The following is a 21,344-nucleotide window of genomic DNA, read 5'->3' as shown; positions in this document are numbered from 1 at the left end:
ATGAAACTCTTAGAATTTAAGGAACAAGTTTAGGTCATACATGCCTGGTACTGAAAGAGACCTATCAACTCCAGTGCCCAAGGGCCTGTCAACAAAACTTGACTGAAAAAAAAGTAGCGTGTGGGCCAGCAGAGAGATGAGATACCTACAGACATCTTCCTGACCCATTGTGATGTAAGCATGTATATTCCAATGCCCTGTTGCACTTCCATCAGGGCATTTCATCAGGGGTGAATTTTCCCTTCCAACCTGATTCAACCTTTGTAGAATTCTGATAGTATTCACAAAAAAATTATTATGTGTTCCTCAGTAAGTTCAGTTCAGTTTGGTCGCTCAGTTGTGTCTGACTCTGTTATCCCATGGACTGCAGCCCCAGGCTTCTCTGTCCTTCACCAACTCCCGGAGCTTTCTCAAGCTCATATCCATTGAGTCAGTGATGCCATCTAACCATTTCATCTTCCGCCGTCCCCTTCTCCTCCTGTCTTCAATCTTTCCCAGCATCAGGGTCTTTTCCAATGAGTCAGTTCTTCACATCAGGTGGCCAAAGTATTGGAGCTTCAGCGTCAGCATCAGTCCTTCCAATGAATATTCAGGACTCATTTCCTTTAGGATTGACTGATTGATCTCCTTGCTGTCCAAGGGACTCTCAAGAGTCTTCTCCAACACCACAGTTCAAAAGCATCAGTTCTTCTGCACTCAGCTTTCTTTGTGGTCCAACTCTCACATCCATACAAGGCTATGGAAAAACCATAGCCTTGACTAGATGGACCTTTGTTGGCAAAGTAATGTCTCTGCTTTTTAATATGCTATCTGGGTTGGTCATAGATTTTCTTCCAAGGAACAAGTGACTTAATTTCATGGCTGCAGTCACCATCTACAGTGATTTTGGAGCCCCAAAAAATAAAGTCTTGTCACTGTTTCCATTGTTTCCCCATCTAGTTGCCATGAAGTGATGGGACTGGATGCCATGATCTTAGTTTTTTGAATGTTGAGTTTTAAGCCAGCTTTTTCACTCTTCTCTTTCACTTTCATCAAGAGGTTCTCTAGTTCTTCTTCACTTTCTGCCATAAGGGTGGTGTCATCTGCACATCTGAGGGTATTGATATTTTTCCTGGCAATCTTGATTCCAGCTTATGCTTCATCCAGTCCAGCATTTCTCATGATGTACTCTGCATATAAGTTAAATAAGCAGGGTGACAATATACAACCTTGACATACTTCTTTCCTGATTTGGAACCAGCCTGTTGTTCCACGTCCAGTTCTAACTGTCGCTTCTTGACCTGCATCCAGATTTCTCAGGAGGCAGGTAAGGTGGCAGTAGGTTACACACAGAATTTTTATATGACTTCCCAGTTCTTGTCCAAAGTAGAGACGCAAAAGAATGGAAAATAAGTGTTCAAACAAAAACTTGTGTGAGAATGTTCAATAACAGCATTCTCATTGAATGCTGTGAATGTTATTCACAACAGCCAAATTCTAGAAATGCTTCAGATACTCATCAACTGACGAATGGATAAACAGAACGTAGTATAGCCCTGTGATGGAGTATTACTCCCCCATAAAAAGAAAAGACACTAATACAAGCTACAGCATGGGTGAACCTGGAAAACTTCATGCTGAGGGAAAGAAGCCAGACACAAGTGGCCACACAGTGTATGACTCGATGTACGTGGGATGTCCAGAGCGGAGACGTCCATAAAGACAAAGGTAGATTGGTGCTTGCCAGGGACTGGGCGGGGTGGGGGGCGGAATGAGGAGTGAGTGATTATTGGGTACAGGGTTTGCTTTTTGGTTGATTAAACTATTTCAGCAGTACTGAAATAGATAGAGGTCATGGTAGCACAGCTTTGAGAATGTACTAAAAGGCACTGAGGTATTCACCTTCAAGAGGTTAAAATGGTAAGTTTGATGTTATGTGTATTTTACCCCAGTTTCTTTAAAAAAGATCTGGAGCTGGGCTAAGATGCTCCATGAGACATTTTTTAGGTGTTCATGGGTACATGTGATACCTTCTCTGTCCTAGAAGGTTTTAGAAATATCAGATGGAAAAGTATCAGATGGAAAAATACCATGCTCTTCCATGACTATGACCTTCATGTTTTTGTTTGCTTTGGTGCCTAGTGATATAAACAGTCAAATAACTGCTCCATTGGTAGCTGAGCTGACATCTGTCAATATGTGGTGAATTATCAAGATTGTAAGACATTGGGGAATTTGTAAGATCTGAATGGCATGTGTAAGTTTCTTTTCTATTTGAGATTATATTCAGGAACATATGGTATTGTAAATCTGTAGACCTTCTATGCATCTGGCCTTGGAATTTTCTGGCTGGTGCTGGAAATATAGAAAAATGACTGATAAAAGCTGATTGTTCTCCACATTTAGATCCTAGGTCATTTTATGGATTATTAACTTTGCCAAACTGCATGTGGGATTCATTGGAAACAATTGCAGTGTTCTCAGTACACTGCACCACTTCCTTTCGTTAATTAAGGGATATTACCCTCTGTTCTATAGATGACAAAGGGGATAGCTCTCCTTTTATTACCAGAGAGCAGCCACAGAAAGGTAGACATCACAGTGTCTAGGAATTAAGGTAGCGATAGACAGCAGAAGTCCCAATGTAGTGGCTTTAAGAAGACAGGCTGATGCCAACTTCTGAGCTCTTAGATACGCTCAGTTCTAAGCGTCTAGTTCAATCTGCCCAGTTACAGTTTTACCTATTTGCTCAATGACAAAAGCACAAAAGCAGGCTGCCTGGAAATGGAAAACATACTAAAGAGGATTAAACAGAAAAGGAGTTAATTAAGAAAATTATTTTTTAATTAAAAAGTAAAGTAGAATTAAGATAACGACATCTATAAACATGAGCTTTTAAAAACTATGTGAACTGATAATAACTCCAATATTTTGAATTTATTAAAAGTGCTGGGGTGTGTGTCTCCCTAAAATAATAATATCTGTCTCCCTAAAATAATAGTTCTACCAGTTTACGGTAAGAGTGGGACTTCCCTGGAGGTCCAGTGGTTAAGACTTCGCCTTCCAACACAGGGAGTGCCGGTTCAATCCTGGTTGGGGAACTAAGATCCCACATACCTGACAGCCAAAAAACTGTCACATAAGATGGAAGCAATATTGTAGCAAATTCAGTAAAGATTTTAAAAAAGGATTATGATAAGGGAAATATCAATTCACCAAGCATTTATTAAACGTGCACTTTGTAAGCCAGATAGAGTTGGAGGACAGATGAAAATTCTGGGAGTGGATTTCAAAGCCATATTGAAGACTTCCTGATGAATATTGGGTTGAGATTTTTTTTTCTAGACCGTCAGTCATTTCCACACTCACTCTGGTTTCAGGACTTTCACATAAGCAGTTCACCCTGCCTACATCACTCTCCTTTTCTGCCCACCTTCCATCTGGCTAATTCCCACCTTTCCTTCAGTCCCCATATAAAACCACTTCCTCCAGGAAGCCCTCCCTAAGCTTTCCCTCACACTAAGTCCTATCAGTAAGCACAGCTTTCTGTTTCCCCTCACACAGCTCTTAGCACACGCTACTGTTGTTGCATGTTGCATGTTTTTAGGCTGCCCTTCAGGCCAAACTATAAGCTTCATAGCAGCAGAGACTATGGGGGGAAAAACACATGGAAAAACAAAATGTTTACTTTTGAATGAGTGACGAATTAATGATTTGGGAGAAAATAAAAATCAGAAGTAGTGTGACTGTTCATGTTTGTATGTCTAGAGGCTGGCACAGAGTAAGCTGTTAATAGCTGTTTGATTTTTTTAAATAGCTATTTGTTGAATGATGAAATGAATACTCAGGTTAGTGAATGAACAATGAAGCTATAATGTTTCCAATCTTCTTGAGCCTTAATTTTCTCCTCTGTTGGCTCGTTGTAGGTACTTGAGGAGCCCTTCCACATCACTAAAGGAAAAGCTGAGTTGAATGACCCAACAGACTTAGATAGATGGTTCTGTATCCTTAGTCAAAACAGACTTCCTGCTGCAGAATATTTGGCTTTTCATACGTGATGATGACTAAGACAGCCAAACACGTTGAGGGCAAAGCGATGGCTGATTGTGGGTGAGCCAGATGAAGCAGCTAAGACTGATTGGATTTTTTGAAACAATTCCTCATGATTGTGACATTAGCATGAAGGCTGACAAATACAGATTATGGGTTGAAGGAAACTTGTCTAAATAGAAGGAAGTGTGATTAAAGAAAAGGTGGGTATATTCCAGCCAGCTAGGATGTCTTGGAAGCAAAACCCATCGTAATGATTGAAACAGAGTTGGTGGTGGTGGTAAGGGTGACGACAAATGACTGTCTAAGATGTGTGTGCTCTGTGCCAGTTACGATGCTAAGTACTTGACATGAACCACCTCATTTACCCTGATAATAATCCTATGGCCTATGCATTATATTTATCACTTTTTTAGACGTGGATTTGTTAGGGTCACAAGCTGAAGTAGTAGAGTCGATTTAAACCCTGGTTCTCCTCAGTTCCCCAGGTCTGAGCCTTAAACCCCATTTATGGTGCTCTAGGAGAAGGTAACAGAGGCTACGATTCTCTTCCAGTTGGTTTTTTGTTTTTGTTTGGCTGCACCACGAGGCATGTGGGATCTTAATTCCCTGACCAGGGATCGAATTTATGCCGCCTGCAGTGGAAGGGTGGAGACTTGACTGCAGGACTGCTGGGGAAGCCCCCCAACTGGGTTTTGTTGTGTTTCATCATCTACATTTCATTGACATAGATCAGCAGTTGAGCAAGGGCTCAGATGAGTGGTTTTGGCTCCAAGTCTCTCTTGAGGTTGCAGACAGTTACATGGACATGGAGGGTGGTGTCTGGGAACTCTCTCTGTGGTCTTTCCACATGGACCAGGTCAGGCTTCCTCGTTAACATGGCAGCTGCAGTGCAGTAAGCTGCTTACCTGCCAGCTTCAAGAGCAAGGATTCCAGCTAATACGTTGCCTTTTATGACCTAGCCTCTGGGGTCCACAGAATGACTTCTGCTGCAGAGGCTGCAAGCAGGTTCCAAGCTCACCCAGGTTCGGAGGGAGAGGAATTTGATCCCACCACTTGACAGGGGAGTGGCGAGGCTCTAAACAAGTATGGGGGATGGGAGACACACTTGTGTCCATCTTTGGGGAAAATGTCTGCAGCATGGAGGATTGGGGGGCCAGGGGTGGGGCTGTAAGTGGGAAGACACGCACACGTGGTGTTTACCCTTTGCTAGAGGTTTCGTTTAACTTCCATCAAAGAACTTTAGCAAAGGGGGCATTGGAGTTTCTTTACACTCTGGGCATGAAGAATGGAGGCTCTACGCACCTGGCCAGGTCATTCTCCACCTGCTGTACACCAGGCCACCTGACAGATGCTAACAAAGTCACCCCAGACTCCCCACTCCCCAGTTTAATATTACTATTAGCATATCATGCAGGAAGAGCTGAGGCCAATTAACTTGCCTCCAATGAGCAGTGGGCAGGACCAGAATTCAGTCCCAGGGCTGGTCTCCACTGCATTCTCCGCCTTTCAAAACCTTGCTCACTTGGCCCATTATTAGGGCCATTTGTGTTTTCCCATCTCCCCTCTTGTGTCTTTCTTGGACACAGGTCATCACAGAACTTCCACATGGTGCTTTGGAGAGAAATAAAGGCTATGTATCTCATAGAAAGAAAAGGAAGCCGCCTTCTCCTCTGGGAAACTGCCTTTTTCTCTTGTTCTCCCAGAGTAGAGCTGTCATGGGGACACTAATGCTGAACTGGCCAAAAAGCAATTTGAATGATGGCTTCTGAGATCGGCAGTCGCCGTGACTTGGCAGGGAGAGGGGTATTAACTGCTCTGTTATATAGATGATGCCTGAGGTCTGAGCTCTTCTTCCTGTCAGGCTCTGTCTTCCTTCTGGGAAGCTCTGTGTGAAGCAGCCCCCTTTGCTGTGAACAAGCACCCTTTGACCTGCTCCCTCTCTTATTTATGGCATCGCAGGCCTTCCAAGAGAGCAGAGACAGGCTGGCCTAAGTTTAGCAACCTGGGGAGCTTAATGTGGCTTTGGCAAGAAGACCTCGATACAAAGAGTCTTAGTTGGCCGGCCAAGAATAGCAAGGGACAAAATAAACTCACTTTAAAAATAATAAAGGGAAAAAGAGAAAGAAAAAGAAGAGGTGGGAGAGGAAGAAAAAAGAAACAAAGAAGGGAGGAAGACAGAGGTCATAAAAGCCAGTAAAGTCACCATCTTCATATGTGCCAACAGCAAATTAAGTAGAAAGAAAGTGTGGTGAGATAGCAGAAGAGGGGTTCACATGGGCACTGTCATGATTTGAGCTCCCTCGTGGCATCGCCAATGTTTTACCAGTATTGTGTGATATCTAATAATATGTAATACTAAGAATAAGCACAGCCCATCAGGTGACACTATCACTCCGCGTCAGGGTGACTATAGACATGACCTCCCGCAATAACCCACAATATCCTCATCCCCCTCTTATAGATGAGGAAACAGGCTCGCTGGGGCAAGTACTTTGCACAATGGTGTTAGCCCTGCTCTGAGCAGCGTCTTGGTAAATCCGCCAGGTTGTGTGACCAAGGGCTGGTCCCTGGGGGCACAGAAAGTACGTCCAGGCTTGAGTCAAAGTGAGAGAGTTAAATTTTCCCATCTCAGCGGCTCTTCTAGCCCCAGCAGGCCTCCCAAGGAAACCCCTCCTCCTGAGACTGTCCCAGGCTCCAGAGCCTCCAGAAACCGTCTCAGTGAGAGTTTTTCTGTTGACACTAAGGCCATTATGCTGTGTCTGTGGGTGGAAATATGTGTTTATTATTCAAAGCCTTAAGTGTGTTTTCCCTTCATTTCATTTAAATGAGAATTTATTAGTCCCTAAGTACATGCCGTTTATTTAGTGATGTGTTGGTAACAAAGTGGAGAAAGCAATGAATAAATCTGAGCAACTGACAACCTAGCAGGAAAACAACTTGTACATCAAGCCAGAAGCCAGTGAGCAGAGTCCCTGGGCACCCACGGGCAAGCCACTCTCTGGTCCCTCCAATTAAAAAAAAAAAGAGAGAGAGAGATTTATATTTTAGAGCAGTTTTAGCTCACAGCACAATCCAGCAGGAAGTAGAGAATTCCCATATACTCCCTGCCTCCCACACATACAGCCTCCCCCACAATTAGCATCAGGAACCACACTGCTACACGTGTTACAACTGATGACTCTACATTGACACAGTACTACATGGTCGATACATCTCTGTCACCAAAGTAACTAGTTTACATAAAGTTTCATCCTTGGCGCTGTCCGCTCTGTGGGTCGGGACAAATGTATAATGACCTACATTATCGTATTATATGGAGCAGTCTCACTGCCTGAAAAATCTCCCCACGCTCCACTTACTCATCCCTCCAGCCCTCCCAGCTGCTGGCAACCACTGATCTTCTTACTGTCATCATTGCTGTGCCTTTCCCAGAAAGCCATATAGCTGGAATCACGCCGTATGGAGTCTTTCGGACTGACTGCTTTCACTTAGTCATGGACTTCTAAGGTTCTTCCCTGTCTTTTTGTGGCTTCACAGCTCATTCTTTTTTAGCATGGAACAATATTCCATTACCTGGATGCACCACAGTTTATTCATTCACCTCCCAAAGGACATCTTGGTTGCTTTCAAGTTCTGGAAATTATGAATAAAATTACTCTAAGCATCCATGTGCAGGTTTTTGTGTGGATTTGGTTTCAGTCCATTTGGGTAAATGCCTTGGAGTGTAATTGCTGGATTGTAAGGCAAGAGTATGTTTAGTTTTGAAAGCAGCCACCAAACTGTCTTCCAAAGTGTCTGTGCCACTTTGCAGTCCCAGCAGCAATGAACGAGAGTTCTGGTGGCTCCACGTCCTTAGCAGCATTTGACTCAACATTCAGAAAACTAAGATCATGGCATCCAGTCCCATCACTTCATGGCAACTAGATGGGGAAACAGTGGAAACAGCGACAGACTTTATTTTCTTGGGCTCCAAAATCGCTACAGATGGTGACTGCAGCCATGAAATTACAAGTCACTTGCTCCTTGGAAGAAAAGCTATGACCAACCTAGACAGCATATTAAAAAGCAGAGACATTACTTTGCCAACAAATGTCCATCTAGTCAAAGCTATGGTTTTTTTCCAGTAGTCCTGTATGGATGTGAGAGTTGGACTATAAAGAAAACTGAGTGCCAAAGAATTGATGCTTTTGAACTGCAGTATTGGAGAAGACACTTGAGAGTCCCCTGGACTGCAAGAAGATCCAACCAGTCCATCCTAAGGGAAATCAGTCCTGAATATTCATTGGAAGGACCGATGCTGACGCTGAAACTCCAATACTTTGGTCACCTGATGCAAAGAACTGACTCACTGGAAAAGACCCTGATGCTGGGAAAGATTGAAGGCAGGAGGAGAAGGGGATGACAGAAGATGAGATGGTTGGATGGCATCACCAACGCAACAGACATGAGTTTGAGTAAACTCTGGGAGTTGGTGATGGACAGGGAAGCCTGGTGTGCTGCAGTCCATGGGGTTACAAAGAGTTGAACACAACTGAGCGACTGAACTGAACTGAGCTGAAGGCAAGAGTTTTGAAAGCAACCATTAAACTCCCTCTTCCAAAGTGTCTGTGCTACTTTGCAGTCCCAGGAGAAATGAACGAGAGTTCTGGTGGCTCCACGTCCTTAGCAGCATTTGGTGTTGATTCCTCTACTTTTTAAACCACAACTTTGTTTAATTGTGTGGAAACCATTAGAGAGCCAGGCATAAAGCCAAAAATGACTCTCTGAGTGACAAAACTGAATGCCACATCCTGTGATATCGATTTGGCAGTGTTTCTTATGCCCTTACTCATAAAGCCACTGTACTCTTATTCTGCACAAAACACAGGTGTTCTGTTTCCCCAACCTGCCAACAACTGAAAGCTTTGAAGAGATGGAGAGACCGAAACTGTAAAACCAAAGACACAGACATTAGCCTGTTGACAAAGGAGTTAACAAACAAGTATGTAATCTTGATTCTTTAGAGGCATACCTGTATATCTACTTGTCATAACCAGAGTTTATAAGAATGACCTTAAAACACCTGTTGAATGAAATGGCATTCAAGATACCACAGCTATTAAAAAATTAAGGCTTGGTTCCAATTGTACCAAGTGGTTAGACAATTAGAAGAAAGAGAGCTGGAAAGAAAAGAGTATTGGAATTCCTTAGGCATTTCTTGAGATCCTGTTATGTCCTAAGGTGAACTCAAAAGTAAATGGTATGTGGTTCCCCTTCTTGGGGAAATCCTTTTCTAGCATTATCATATAATTATAATTGAACATGATAAATGTTATAGCACATTATTTATAAAAGTGGCCTGAGAACATAGATGAGTTGGCTGTTAAGCTTACAAGAGCAAGAAAAGCTGCAATCGGGGCTTCCCTGGTGGTCCAGTGTTTAAGACTCCACACTTCCACCACAGTGGGCACAGGTTTGACCCCTGGTTGAGGAACTAAGAACCTATATGTCTATAGGGCACCCTCCCCCACCTCCAAAAAAAAAGCTACAGTAAATATTGGAACTAGGTTGGAAGGATTTTGCTGTTTGGTGAGGGGTGGGTATTTTAAGGAAGGACATTCCAGGCAGAGGGAGCAGACTTTAAACAAAGTCATGGAGATGATGGTATAGTCACGAATGTAAAATCAAAGATTGGGTAGCCAGGAGATGGGCCAGAAAGTTCCCCAAAGGCCAGCTGATGATTGCCTAGTGTGTAAGGCCAAGGAGTATGGATTTTATTCAAAAGGTAACAGGTTGCTATTAAAAGCTTTAAGTTGAGAAGCTCCATGATTAACGTCTGCTTTCAACGCATGCTCGTGCTGAAGGCAGGAGAGAACATGAATGTAATGGGTGGAGAGTGGAGGCAGGGAGACCAGGCAGAGGTCCCCAGACTCGAGAAGAGGTGACAGGTAGGCTTGTTATGACTGAGCGGTCTGTTAGGGGTGCTGAGAGGAGAGGGCAGAAAACGTGTAGTCAAGCACGGTTCTGGGTAATTTGGGCGAATGGGACCAACCAAGAAAGGAATTTTTATAAACCTGAGATTTATTTTTTTTAATCTTCATGATCCTCTGGTGGCATGAAAGAAGCTGAATCTTTAATACTACTTCAGTTTCAAGCTTATTTGATATTTTCTTGCTCCACCCAAGAGAACATCACTTGAATTATGCCATAAAGCTAGAGCCAAATGAATTCAGTTCATTTTTCTAAAAGTTCCAAGTAGTGACAGACAAATGTGTACTCAGAGAACAAATTTCAAGCCAAAATGACCACATATAGTCTGAAGTTTGGCCATCTAATGTGGTTACCACTGACTCTTTGTGGCTATTGAACATTTGAGATGTAGATACTACCCTGAATTGAGATGTGATGTGAGTGTAAAATACACACAATTCATATCAGAGTGCAGAGACTTAGTCTGAAGTAAAGAACATAAATGCTCTGTTAATAATTTTATAATATTACATGCTGAAATAATATTTTGAATATATTGGATTTGAAGTAGGAGGTAGAATGAGCCTCTCAGCTGGACAGCTGGTGTTTGTCAAGCTGATAATATTACCAAAATCAGTTTCACTAGTTTTTTTTCTTTTTAAATGCAACAACTAGAAAATTTTAAATTACATATGTAGCTCACATTGTTTTCCTGTTGGACAACACTGGTCTAGGAAGTTGGAGTTTTGTGGTGTCAGTGTTGAGGGACTGTACAGAGACCAAGTATTTATTTTGCATTATTGCTTCTTCCTCACCACCTGATGTTTTCTAATATTTTACTATGTAGCCTTATTCTCATTAATAAACAAGTAGTTACCATAGCAACGGCCACACCACTCTGTATTTACCACACCTGGAGGGAGAGATATAAACAGACATCAATCTGTCATTCATGTTTATACGGTTCTGTTTTTTAATGTATATCTGGGTCTTCCTTTGCAAAACAGAGCTCTGAGTGTAGGAAAATTGACTTCTAATTTCCATCTATGTCACTGGCTTTCTTTGGGTCTGGAAAAGAAGAATAATTACCCCATGCCCACTTCAGAGGGATATGTGGGTAGTTACAAAGAATTTTGCAAACTATTCTTAGGGCAGGAGCATGCTCAGTCGTGTCCAGCTCTTTGCGACCCCGGGAACTGTAGCCCACCAGGCTCCTTTGTCCATGGGATTTTCCAGGCAGGAATACTGGAGTGAGTGGGTTGCCATTTCCTTCTCCAGGGTATCTTCCCAACCCAGGGGTCAAACCTGCATCTCCTCTGTCTTCTGCATTGGCAGGTGGATTCTTTTACCACTGAGCCACCTGGGAAAGTCCCATTCTTAGCACAGAGTATCAGTCTAATGTCACATAGTTTAGTATAGCCGTGGTATCAACTATTAATACACTGTTGCAGGCAGGCAAGAAGGGCAGGGGAGGTTCCTTTGGCCGATAGGAGTGAGGAAATGCAAAAGGGAAAAAAGAGGTCAGACCAAGAAAAGCCAAAAGGAGGTTAGCGTTTGTTAGCGTTTGTTCCCTAGACTTTAACAGTCTTTTTGGAGCATTTCCCATCTTCAGCAACAAGTCTCCACTGGCTAGGAGGAGACTAGGAACCCAGAGCCACCACTGTATACAGTTCATCTGGCTTTGACAAGGAAAAAGCAAACAGGTTGGAGTATTTATTATTTTTTTATGTTGATCATTTGGTGACTCAGACGATAAAGAATTTGCATGCAATGCAGGAGACCCAGGTTTGATCGGGTCGGGAAGCTCCGTTGGAGAAGGGCATGGCATCCCACTCCAGTATGGTCACCTGGAAAATCCCATGGACAGAGGAGCCTGGCGGGGTACAGTCCATAGGGTTGCAAAGACTTGGACATGACTGAGCAACGAACACTTGAAGTGTTATGCTCATTTATGCCCCCCAAGTTTCTCAAAGATCCCTCATTCCTGGGTCAATTCTGTCTTAACATACTTGCCACTCAATACACATCATCTGAACAGAGATGACTGATGCTAAGAAAGGGAAATTAGGACCGATCTTCATTACCTTCACCCAGGACAGTGCTGGCTCCAAAAATTTCTATAGACTGGCTTTAAGAATTTCCATGTGCTTGATAGCAGAGGCTGGGGGTTTGGCCATGAAGTGGTGTTTGCACATCAAGCTTGCAGTTTTCAGTTGGGTGTCATGCTTCTTTGAGGTAGCTGGAGGAGGGATGTTGATGATCAGGGTCGGGGCAGGGTTTTGGCTGAAGACGCTAAAGACCTCTCCACTCAATCTACCCCTTTGAGATTTCAAGGAACTTAGATATTGTGGCTAAAGTAATAAACATTCTAGGTTTTGGATTTCATTTGCACAGGTGTCATTAAATCTGTGTGAAGCTGTTCAACTGATGATGAGCTCTGTCATTTGCAAATCCATTCACTGATTCATCTAATCTACAAACCACCACCCTAAATGAAAATCAAGGATACTGCTACAGCTACATCTCAAGATGTTACATTTTGAGAAATCCCCTAACTCAGCATTGACATTCAGAAAGTCCTAAACCTGGAGAAGGAAATGGCAACCCATTCCAGTATTCTTGCCTGGATAATCCCATGGATAGAGGAGCCTGGCGGGCTACAGTCCAGGGGGTCACAAGGAGTTGAACGAAACTGAAGCGACTTAGCACACATACTGCCCAAGAAAACTCAAACCTCAGGGGAAATAAAAAAAATACACTACAGAAATGCAGTGGCTCTGCTGAAGTTGCAAGAAAGGGTGATCGTCTTTGTTTGGTGTTTTGAGCGTCTTGCCCTCCGCTCCAAGGAAGGGAGAGGGAGGTCGTGGGGGTAGGAAGGAGTGTGGATTTCTGATCACAACTCAAATGGCACTGTTTGAATTATATAATGGAGCCGCTGGGAGTCAGGTGACAGGCTCACTGAGTAATTCCCTGCAGAAGGAGACAAACTGCATGTTAAAAAGCTCAACAAATACTCTGAAAAAAGAAAAAAACAGAGCCCAGGCTGTGAGTTCCAGACTTCCAAGCTTCAGCTTCCTCTGAATTCTCTCTGAGCTGAAACAGCTGGGTGAGCTGGCAGAGTCCCAGGCCTCCCGAGGCTGCGGAGAGCCAAAGCCAAGTGCAGGTCGGGGGCTCCGGTCTGGATCACCGGGTTACTTTCTGTTTCATTTCGAAATGTGCCCTGTTTCTGAAACTGGTGGCTCCCCATGTCAAGGAAAACACAGGACTCCTTGGAGAGGCCAGCCAGGCTTTTAAGAACCGGGGCTTTGCGAAGGTAAGAAGCTATCTGCGACGGGCTGGGGGCTGCCTCCTGGGAGCGGTCTGGGTGCGAGCAGGAAACCAGCCAGGAGGAGTCTGCTAACTTGCTCTGGGATCTGAAGGAGGCTGGAGAAACCGTCTGTGAGGGTTTTAAGGTTAGGAAAGGGATGAAGATGGACCCTTCCTGCCTGGATGGGTGGCTACCCGGTCTTTGATGAGTTAAATTCATCCCCAACTCCTGTCTGATCTTTTCCCCTGCCCCAGTTCCATCCCATGGAGGAGTTGGTCTGCCTGTCTGGGAGCTGGCATGAGCTGGCCTGGGGCTGGGAAGAATGGAGAAGGGGCTGCCTGGCACTGAAAGGCTGTCTGGGCGTGTGTAGCATGTGTATTTCAGAGCCTGACTCTTGAGAAGGCTGTTGTTCAGGCTGAGAAAGCACAGCCTTTGGGGAGGCAGAGAGCAGAGGAAGATACATGTGTGAACAGAGAGCTTGGGAAATCTTCGAGGTAGGCATTTGAATCATAAATAATTTAATTGCCGTTTGTGTGTTTGTTAATTGGATTTAGTATTGGTTTTATATTTTCTTCAGTTTGGGGACTTCCTCCTTTCTGGAGCTGCCAGTATCAGTTGATTGGGCTTTTCAATCCTCGGACTTTGGTTCATTGGCTCTCTTGGAACCCACTGGTGCCCTGGTAGATGCCTGGAAATCAGAGATTGATTAGACAACTGCTGCTGTTTTCTCAGATCTGGGGGGATTCATTTGCAAATCTCACTGCCATGGAGACTTGCTGGGAGACCTGGATGCCTGCTTAGGAACCTCAGGAAGTTTCTGATTTAAAGAGACAGGAAAGGAAAAAAAAAATCGAACCGGCAGTTAATTCCAGGAAGGTGGGTGCAGGGTTGTCAAGGATCAAAAAGAAGGATGACTGGGAAAATGAAAGGATGAGTATAGGAACAGGTTTGGTGGGATCCCAGTTCGGGCTGTGGCATTTTGAGGTTTGCAGCATAGAGATAAAAATCAATAAGCAAACTGATAACAGCTCACTTGTTATGAATAAGAAATGCTACAATAGATCTTCTCCCCCCACACCCCACTGACTTCTAGAGAACCTGAGTAATAGGCAGGGCGTGAATTTGGAAGAGTTCATCACTAATTGCTATTTTGTTTGACCACAGGAGATGCGCTAAGCCAAATATGCGAATGTCAGAACCAAAGGGAAAGTGTTCTTAGAATAATGCCTATGGAGACGTTATCAAGTTTCTGTTGTCCTTCCCCAGTTCTCCATCCTACTCCTAGTTTGGGGCAGATTATATGATTTGAGTGTATCATATAAAAACTCCTTGCTGCTGCTGCTAAGTTGCTTCAGTCATGTCCGACTCTGTGCGACCCCAGAGATGGCAGCCCTGACTGATAACAATTATCACTGCAAAAGGATATTCGGGTACTAGAATAAAAAAGATCTTGAGCCAGTTGTTTCTTTTTTAAATTTATTTTTAATTGGAGGAAATTACAATATTGTGTTGGTTTCTGCCATACATCAACATGAATCAGCCATAAGTATACACATGTCCCCTCCCTCTTGAACCCCAACCTCCTCCAACCCCACCCACCCCTCTAAGTTGTCACCGGGCACTGGATTTGAGCTCCCTGCATCATACAGCAAATTCCCACTGACGCTGTTTTACATATGGTAATGTGTATATTTCAATGTTCCTCTCTCAGTTCATCCCACACCATCCTTCCCGAGCCAGTGGTTCTTAAATCTTTGACATTATGTACCATATTTGGGAATCGAAAGACTTAGTTGATGATGAATTTCTAGACTTCTCTCTCTGTTGTGGCCCTGACACCCATCTTCTGATGCTCAACAAACAAGACTAAACAATGACAACAAAGCCAAACGGCGTAGCATAATGAGGTTTCTAATTAAAGCCCACTTTGGAAATATGATCGATAGCATAATATTATAAATATTCACAATAGAAGAAAACAACTTATGGAGCCACTTATGCAAGCCATGGCAGTCCCTCAAGAAAGCACCACTTAAATAATTAATGTCAGCACGCTGAGTTCTTTTTTATCAAGATTTCTCTTGGTTGAAACTTGCTGGAAATCTGCATTTCTGCACTTCAATAATATAATGAGGGTGGAATTTGCTAAGGATGACCTCCAGACACTGCAAGAGCCATCAGCGCCTTCCAAATCACAGAAGAGAACACCATGCTCTGAATAGTTTCAGTTTTGAGTGCATTTTTCTTCTCTAATTCTTTAAAATTTGGTAATCTGCCTAAATTGTAGTGCCTACTTTTTCACAGGCTAGAATCTGCCTGCCAAGCAAGAGACTCAAGTTCAGTCCCTGGGTGGAAGATCCCTTGGTGAAGGAAATGGCAACCCACTCCAGTATTCTTGCCTGAGAAATCCCATGGACAGAGGAGGCTGGTGGGCTACAGGCCATGGGATCACAAAGAGTCGGACACGACTAAACAACAAACAACATTTTCCACACCAAGAACCAGGGCTTGTAGATTTATAAAGGACTTTTGTAAGAAAGTGCTTTCAGTATAAGGACAGTTTGGAAAATGCAGTTCAGATGCCAAGTTGCAGTTCAGATGTCCACTTCTGGGACAGTTGAATAGTTTATGGGACAGCTGGTCAGAAGATGTAAAATTGGAGAACTCTTGAAAATCTCGTCCTCAAAGAAATATAGATGCTTTGGTTAAAAGAATAAGACTTTTGTGTTCAGATCGACTTGGGTCTCACTCCATTTCTGTCGCCTGTTCAGTGAGTGAGCCTGGGCAAGTTTCTTGAGTTTTCTAAGGTTTAGTTTCTTCCTCTGTAAAATGGGATAGTGAAGCACTTTCCTGGGAGGTTGTATGGGAGTAAATAAAATAATATGTGAATAGAGCAGCACCTAATATAGTTTCTGTGTTACTAAGAAACAGAGTTTCCTTCTCAATAATGCAGAAGAAAAATCACTTTAGATAATCCATAGCTAATGAATAACCGGTAACCACTGTATTTGTCTGCTAGGGCTTCTGTAACAAAATACCACTAGCTGGGATGGCTTAAACAACAGAAATTTATTTTCTCACAGCCCTGGAGGCTAGAAGCCCAACATCGAGATGTTGGCAGTGTTGTTTTTTCCTGAGACCTCGCTTCTTGGCTTGAAAATGGTCACTGTCTCGCTGGGTCCCTACGCAGCCTTTCCTCTCTGTGAACACCCATGTGTCTTTTCCTCTTATCAGGAAAGTGAAAGTGAAGTTGCTCAGTCATGTCTGACTCTTTGCGACCCTATGGGCTGTTTACCAGGCTCCTCCGTCCATGGAATTTTCCAGGCAAGAGTACTGGAGTGGGTTGCCATTTCCTTCTCCGGGGGATCTTCCCGACCCAGGGATTGAACCCGGGTCTCCTGCATTGCAGGTAGATGCTTTACCATCTGAGCCACCTGGGAAGCTCCCCCCAGCGCCCCCGCCCCAACCCCCCGCTCAGCATCCTATTGGATTTGGACCCCACCCGTATGACCTGATTGATTGACGACTCAGGTCTTGGTGGCCGCTCGAGGGATCTTCATTAAGGACACAGCCTTAGTTGCCCCGAGGCATATGGGATCTTAGTTCCCTGACCAAGGATTGAACCCATGTACCTGGCATTAGCAGGCGGATTTTTAACTACTGGACCACCAGAGACGACTTCTCATCTCATTTAGTTTTGATTATCTCTTTCTAGGCCCCGTCTCCAAATACAGTCACATTCTGAGGTACTGGGGATTAGGGCTTCAACATATTAACTTGGGGGGAACAGAATTCATCCCCATCAGTTCAGTTCAGTTCAGTTCAGTCACTCAGTCATGTCCGACTCTTTGCGACCCCATGAATTGCAGCACGCCAGGCCTCCCTGTCCATCACCAACTCCCAGGAGTTCACTCAAACTCATGTCCATCGAGTCGGTGATACCATCCAGCCATCTCATCCTCCGTTGTCCCCTTCTCCTCCTGCCCCCAATCCCTCCCAGCATCAGAGTCTTTTCCAATGAGTCAACTCTTCGCATGAGGTGGCCAAAGTATTGGAGTTTCATCTTTAGCATCATTCCTTCCAAAGAACACCCAGGACCAATCTCCTTTAGAATGGACTGGTTGGATCTCCTTGCAGTCCAAGGGACTCTCAAGAGTCTTCTCCAACACCACAGTTCAAAAGCATCAATTCTTCAGTGCTCAGCTTTCTTCACTGTCCAACTCTCACATCCATACACGACCACTGGAAAAACCATAGCCTTGACTAGACGGACCTTTGTTTGCAAAGTAATGTCTCTGCTTTTGAATGTGCTATCTAGGTTGGTCATAACTTTCCTTCCAAGGAGTAAGCGTCTTTTAATTTCATGGCTGCAGTCACCATCTGCATAACACCTATCAATTAAAAGGTATATTCTTGTTCTAGGAATTTGTCAGGTTTATAAAAGAAGATGGCATCTTTCAAAAGGAAAATGATGTCTTAATTCCCATAGGGGGACCATGCCTTGGAAGACAGCCTGGTAGACCAGGGCCAAGAGTCAAGAGAAGCTGGCCCTCCCTGGCATATTTCAACTAAGAGGGAGAACGAGGACCTTGTGTTGTTCACTTCCACCTGAGTGTTCTGTAAAGAACTAGCCCATTGTCACTGGCAGGGCTACATGTCAACAGTGACAGCTGATCTTGGAGGATGGATTTAACATTGTTTGGGATTGGATGCTCCTCTGAGGTCAAAAGTATTATGGCATTTCACGGGCTCAGCATCCTACTTCCTTTCAATGTTCTGTCTCTTTAAGGAAATCAAAGATTTATCCTGCCACCTGGGTTTCTACTATGCCCAGCTGGTCATGTGTACTTTTCACTATTTCCCTAATCAGTCTCCAACTTTCCCAGGTCCCATTCAGTAGGAACCATGATATTCAGTGACGTGATTGCCTGAAGTGTTCACACATGTGCATACACACCTTTATTTATCCTACAAACAGAATTTGTGAGTAGAGAGGAAGATGATTTGTAAGTGATATGTACACATTACTTCCTTTCTGAATTTCAGATCCTTGATTTCAGAGAAAGCGATATGGAGCCCAGCTCATATGGGAACTGATGGGAACTGATGCCTTTTCTGAATTGAAGCAGAAAGTCAGGGAAGAGTGGGTGATTCACAGATGTACACAGATAAGGGTGGGCGTGCTCCCTCCCACCCCTCCCCATTCGCAGCGGCCCCTTTAGCTGCCATTTTTTTCAGCTCATACTGTAAACAAGTGTCATTTTTGTGGTCTCTTTAGGCTCATGCTCTACGCTTTTTGTTGTTGTTTTTGTTGGTTTTTGGGGGGATCTTGCTATTTAAAATAGTCCCCATGTGTAGTACTGAAGTGTGTCTAGTGTTCCTAAGCCCACGAGGGCCGTGATGTGCTTTGTGGAGACAGTCTGTGTGTTACATATGCCTTGTTCAGATGTGTCATAGTCGTGTTGGCCACAAGTTCAAAGTTAATGGATCAACAATATAGGTGGTGCTAGTGGTAAAGAGCCCGCCTGCCACTGCAGGAGACACATAAGAGATACCAGTTCTATCTCTAGGTCAGGAAGATCCCCTGGAGGAGGAAATGGCAACCCACTCTAGTGTTCTTGCTTGGATAATCCCATGGACAGAGGTGCCTGGTGTGCTGTAGTCCATCGGGTCGCAAAGAGTCAGACACGACTGAAGTGGCTTTGCACACACACAAGAGGTCTTTAAACAGAAACACACCTAAGACAAGGAATAAATGATCAGTTGATGAAAACATTGGAACTGGAGCCTCTCAGGAACCTAACCCTATACTCCCCTAGGAACAGCAGTTCAGCATTTCACTAATTCAGTATGTACAGTGACTTCATAGATCCACTGTACATATCAGAAAGACACTGGGAATCACTTTTCCACAGAGATGCAAACTGGGGTTGGAAGAGATAACGACCTTGTCAGAGGCTATGTAGTAGCAGGCACAAAACCAGTTTACAATAATGTGGTGATTATTGTGGTTGTTCAGTTGCTAAGTTGTGTCCGACTCTTCGTGACCCCATGGACTGCAGCATACCAGGCTTCCCTGTCTTTCACTATCTCTTGAACTGGGATTAAAGATCGGGCTTGAAAACAGACATGCCAGTTATGTTTGAAGCACTCACTATTTTCCAGATACTGTTAAGAGGGTCTAGCTAAATGATCTCATTGAATCCTTACAACAGCCTTATAAGACAGAGATTATTATGCCCATTTAACAGATAAGTACAGTGAGGCTCAAAGAAGGAAAGTCACTTGCCCAAGGACACCCTGCTTATAAAAAACAGAGCAGAGGTTTCAGAGCCAGGCAGAGTGACCCTGGAAGTTGTAATTACAGAGACAAGTTTTGTAGTTTAAGATCTTGGAGAAAGAGCTCCATTAATGTTAATAGTACCTATCTGTTCTCTAGTTTCTTCTTTTTAATTTTAATTTTTCCAATATCCCATCTTTACACTGCATGGTTTCCTACTTTCCGTGTTTTTTTGCTCAAATTCTTCTCTCCCCCAAGAATGCTCTTCTTCTCTCTAGCTTTTAGATTTCTTTCTTTCTTCTTCTTTTTTTTTAATGTTGCAAGGAGGTAAAGTTATTTGGTAGGTGCAGAAATTGAACACTTTATGTTACATTGTGCTGTTTAATTTTAAAAGTTTGAACATTTCAAGGTTTCCTAGAATGTAATATATGTTACTTAAGAATTATTCTCTGAATATTACTCAGGCATAAAAAAGAATCAAATCTTGCCATCTGTAACAACATGGATAGATCTAGAGGGTACTATGCTGAGTGAAATGTCAGACAAAGACAGATATCCCATGGTTTCACTTACATGTAGAATCTAAAAAACAAATGAACAGACACAACAGAACAGAAACAGATTCCTAGATACAGAGAACAAACTGGTGGTTGCCAGAGCAGTGGGGCAGTGAGTGAAAAAGGTGAGGAAGATGCAATGTACACCCTTTCAATTATAAACCAAATGAGTCATGGGGCATATAGTCAATGATATTGTCATGACATTGCATGGTGACAGATGGTAACCAGACTTATCCTGGTGGTGGTTTTGCAATGTATAAAAGTATTGAATCACTATGTTGCACATCTGAAGCTAATATAATATTGTAAGTCAATTATACTTCCATTTAAAAAGGAAGAATTGTTCTTCTAATCACTCTCTTCATTTCACGCTAATAGTGTTGTGGTTTATTTACAGATGTTCTCATTAATAGAGGAAATATGATTATGCTGTTTGTGTATTAGATTTGAATAACCTGACATAAAATGACATACTCCTTATTTTGCATTTCATCTTGGATATCAGATACCTTTGAACATTTTTAAAGACACAGAGTCTCTCATTAAGTTTCCCAAATCTGTATCACCAAGACTCACTTGCCTATGTCCTTGTGATACTAAGAAATTATACCCTTCCCTTAACACCTAGGTATTAAGGGTTATTTCCACAGGACTCCTAGTAGTACTGTGCCTGGAGATAGAATAGTTTCCAAAAACAGAATCTTTCTTTTAAAAAGTGCCAGAGCTGTTTATTATGTTAAAAAACAAACAAGCAAACATATTAACAGCATCTAATAGGGAAAAAAACTCCTGTCAGAATCTTCGGGCTCATTCTCTCTTTCTACAATGCACCCTCAGATATCCAGAAGGTGGGCTTTCTCTCTGGCCACACGGAAGATGCCCCCTAGGGCTGTGAACTCCATCAAAACATTTCTGCTCAGAGTTCAAAGGCTGGAGGTTGTAAGAACAGGTAGCTTGAATCTCTGTAGGTAAGTGGGAAAGAGTTCACCTACAAAGGAGCTGCTATTCTTTGAAATAACTCAAGTCTGAAACCCTTCCTTTGTAAATTAGAAACAAACCTCCTGAACTGTTCTGAAACCCAGAGAGAGCGAGTTGCAGTGCTGCTGGTGAACTGTGCTATATACTCAGGCAACTGTGACGCTTAGGTGAGCAAATTCTGTGTTTGTATTGAGATCTGGTAATTTCAGAACAAAGGCAAAGACAAAGAAACCTTAAG

The 21,344-nt window shown here is 43.3% G+C and overlaps 1 protein-coding gene across 4 annotated transcripts in view; it reads left to right on the top strand.

The window, feature by feature from the left end:
- PHACTR1 (phosphatase and actin regulator 1) overlaps window positions 1–21,344 on the top strand; it is a 521,847-nt gene that overhangs the window by 208,849 nt on the left and 291,654 nt on the right. Inside the window, exon 1 of one of the 4 annotated variants that reach the window (XM_019986131.2) lies at window positions 12,994–13,294. The exons of 2 other annotated variants lie outside the window; for them this stretch is intronic. The gene's annotated coding sequence lies outside the window, so the exon portion shown is untranslated. Of the gene's footprint in view, window positions 1–12,993; window positions 13,295–13,484; window positions 13,783–21,344 lie in introns of those variants that run through there. One more of the 4 variants, XM_070778381.1, reaches the window with a different exon arrangement.

The sequence above is a fragment of the Bos indicus genome, chromosome 23, assembly GCF_029378745.1.
Source record: "Bos indicus isolate NIAB-ARS_2022 breed Sahiwal x Tharparkar chromosome 23, NIAB-ARS_B.indTharparkar_mat_pri_1.0, whole genome shotgun sequence".
NCBI classification, from domain to species: domain Eukaryota; kingdom Metazoa; phylum Chordata; class Mammalia; order Artiodactyla; family Bovidae; genus Bos; species Bos indicus.
This window is presented reverse-complemented; position numbering and strand designations above follow the sequence as displayed.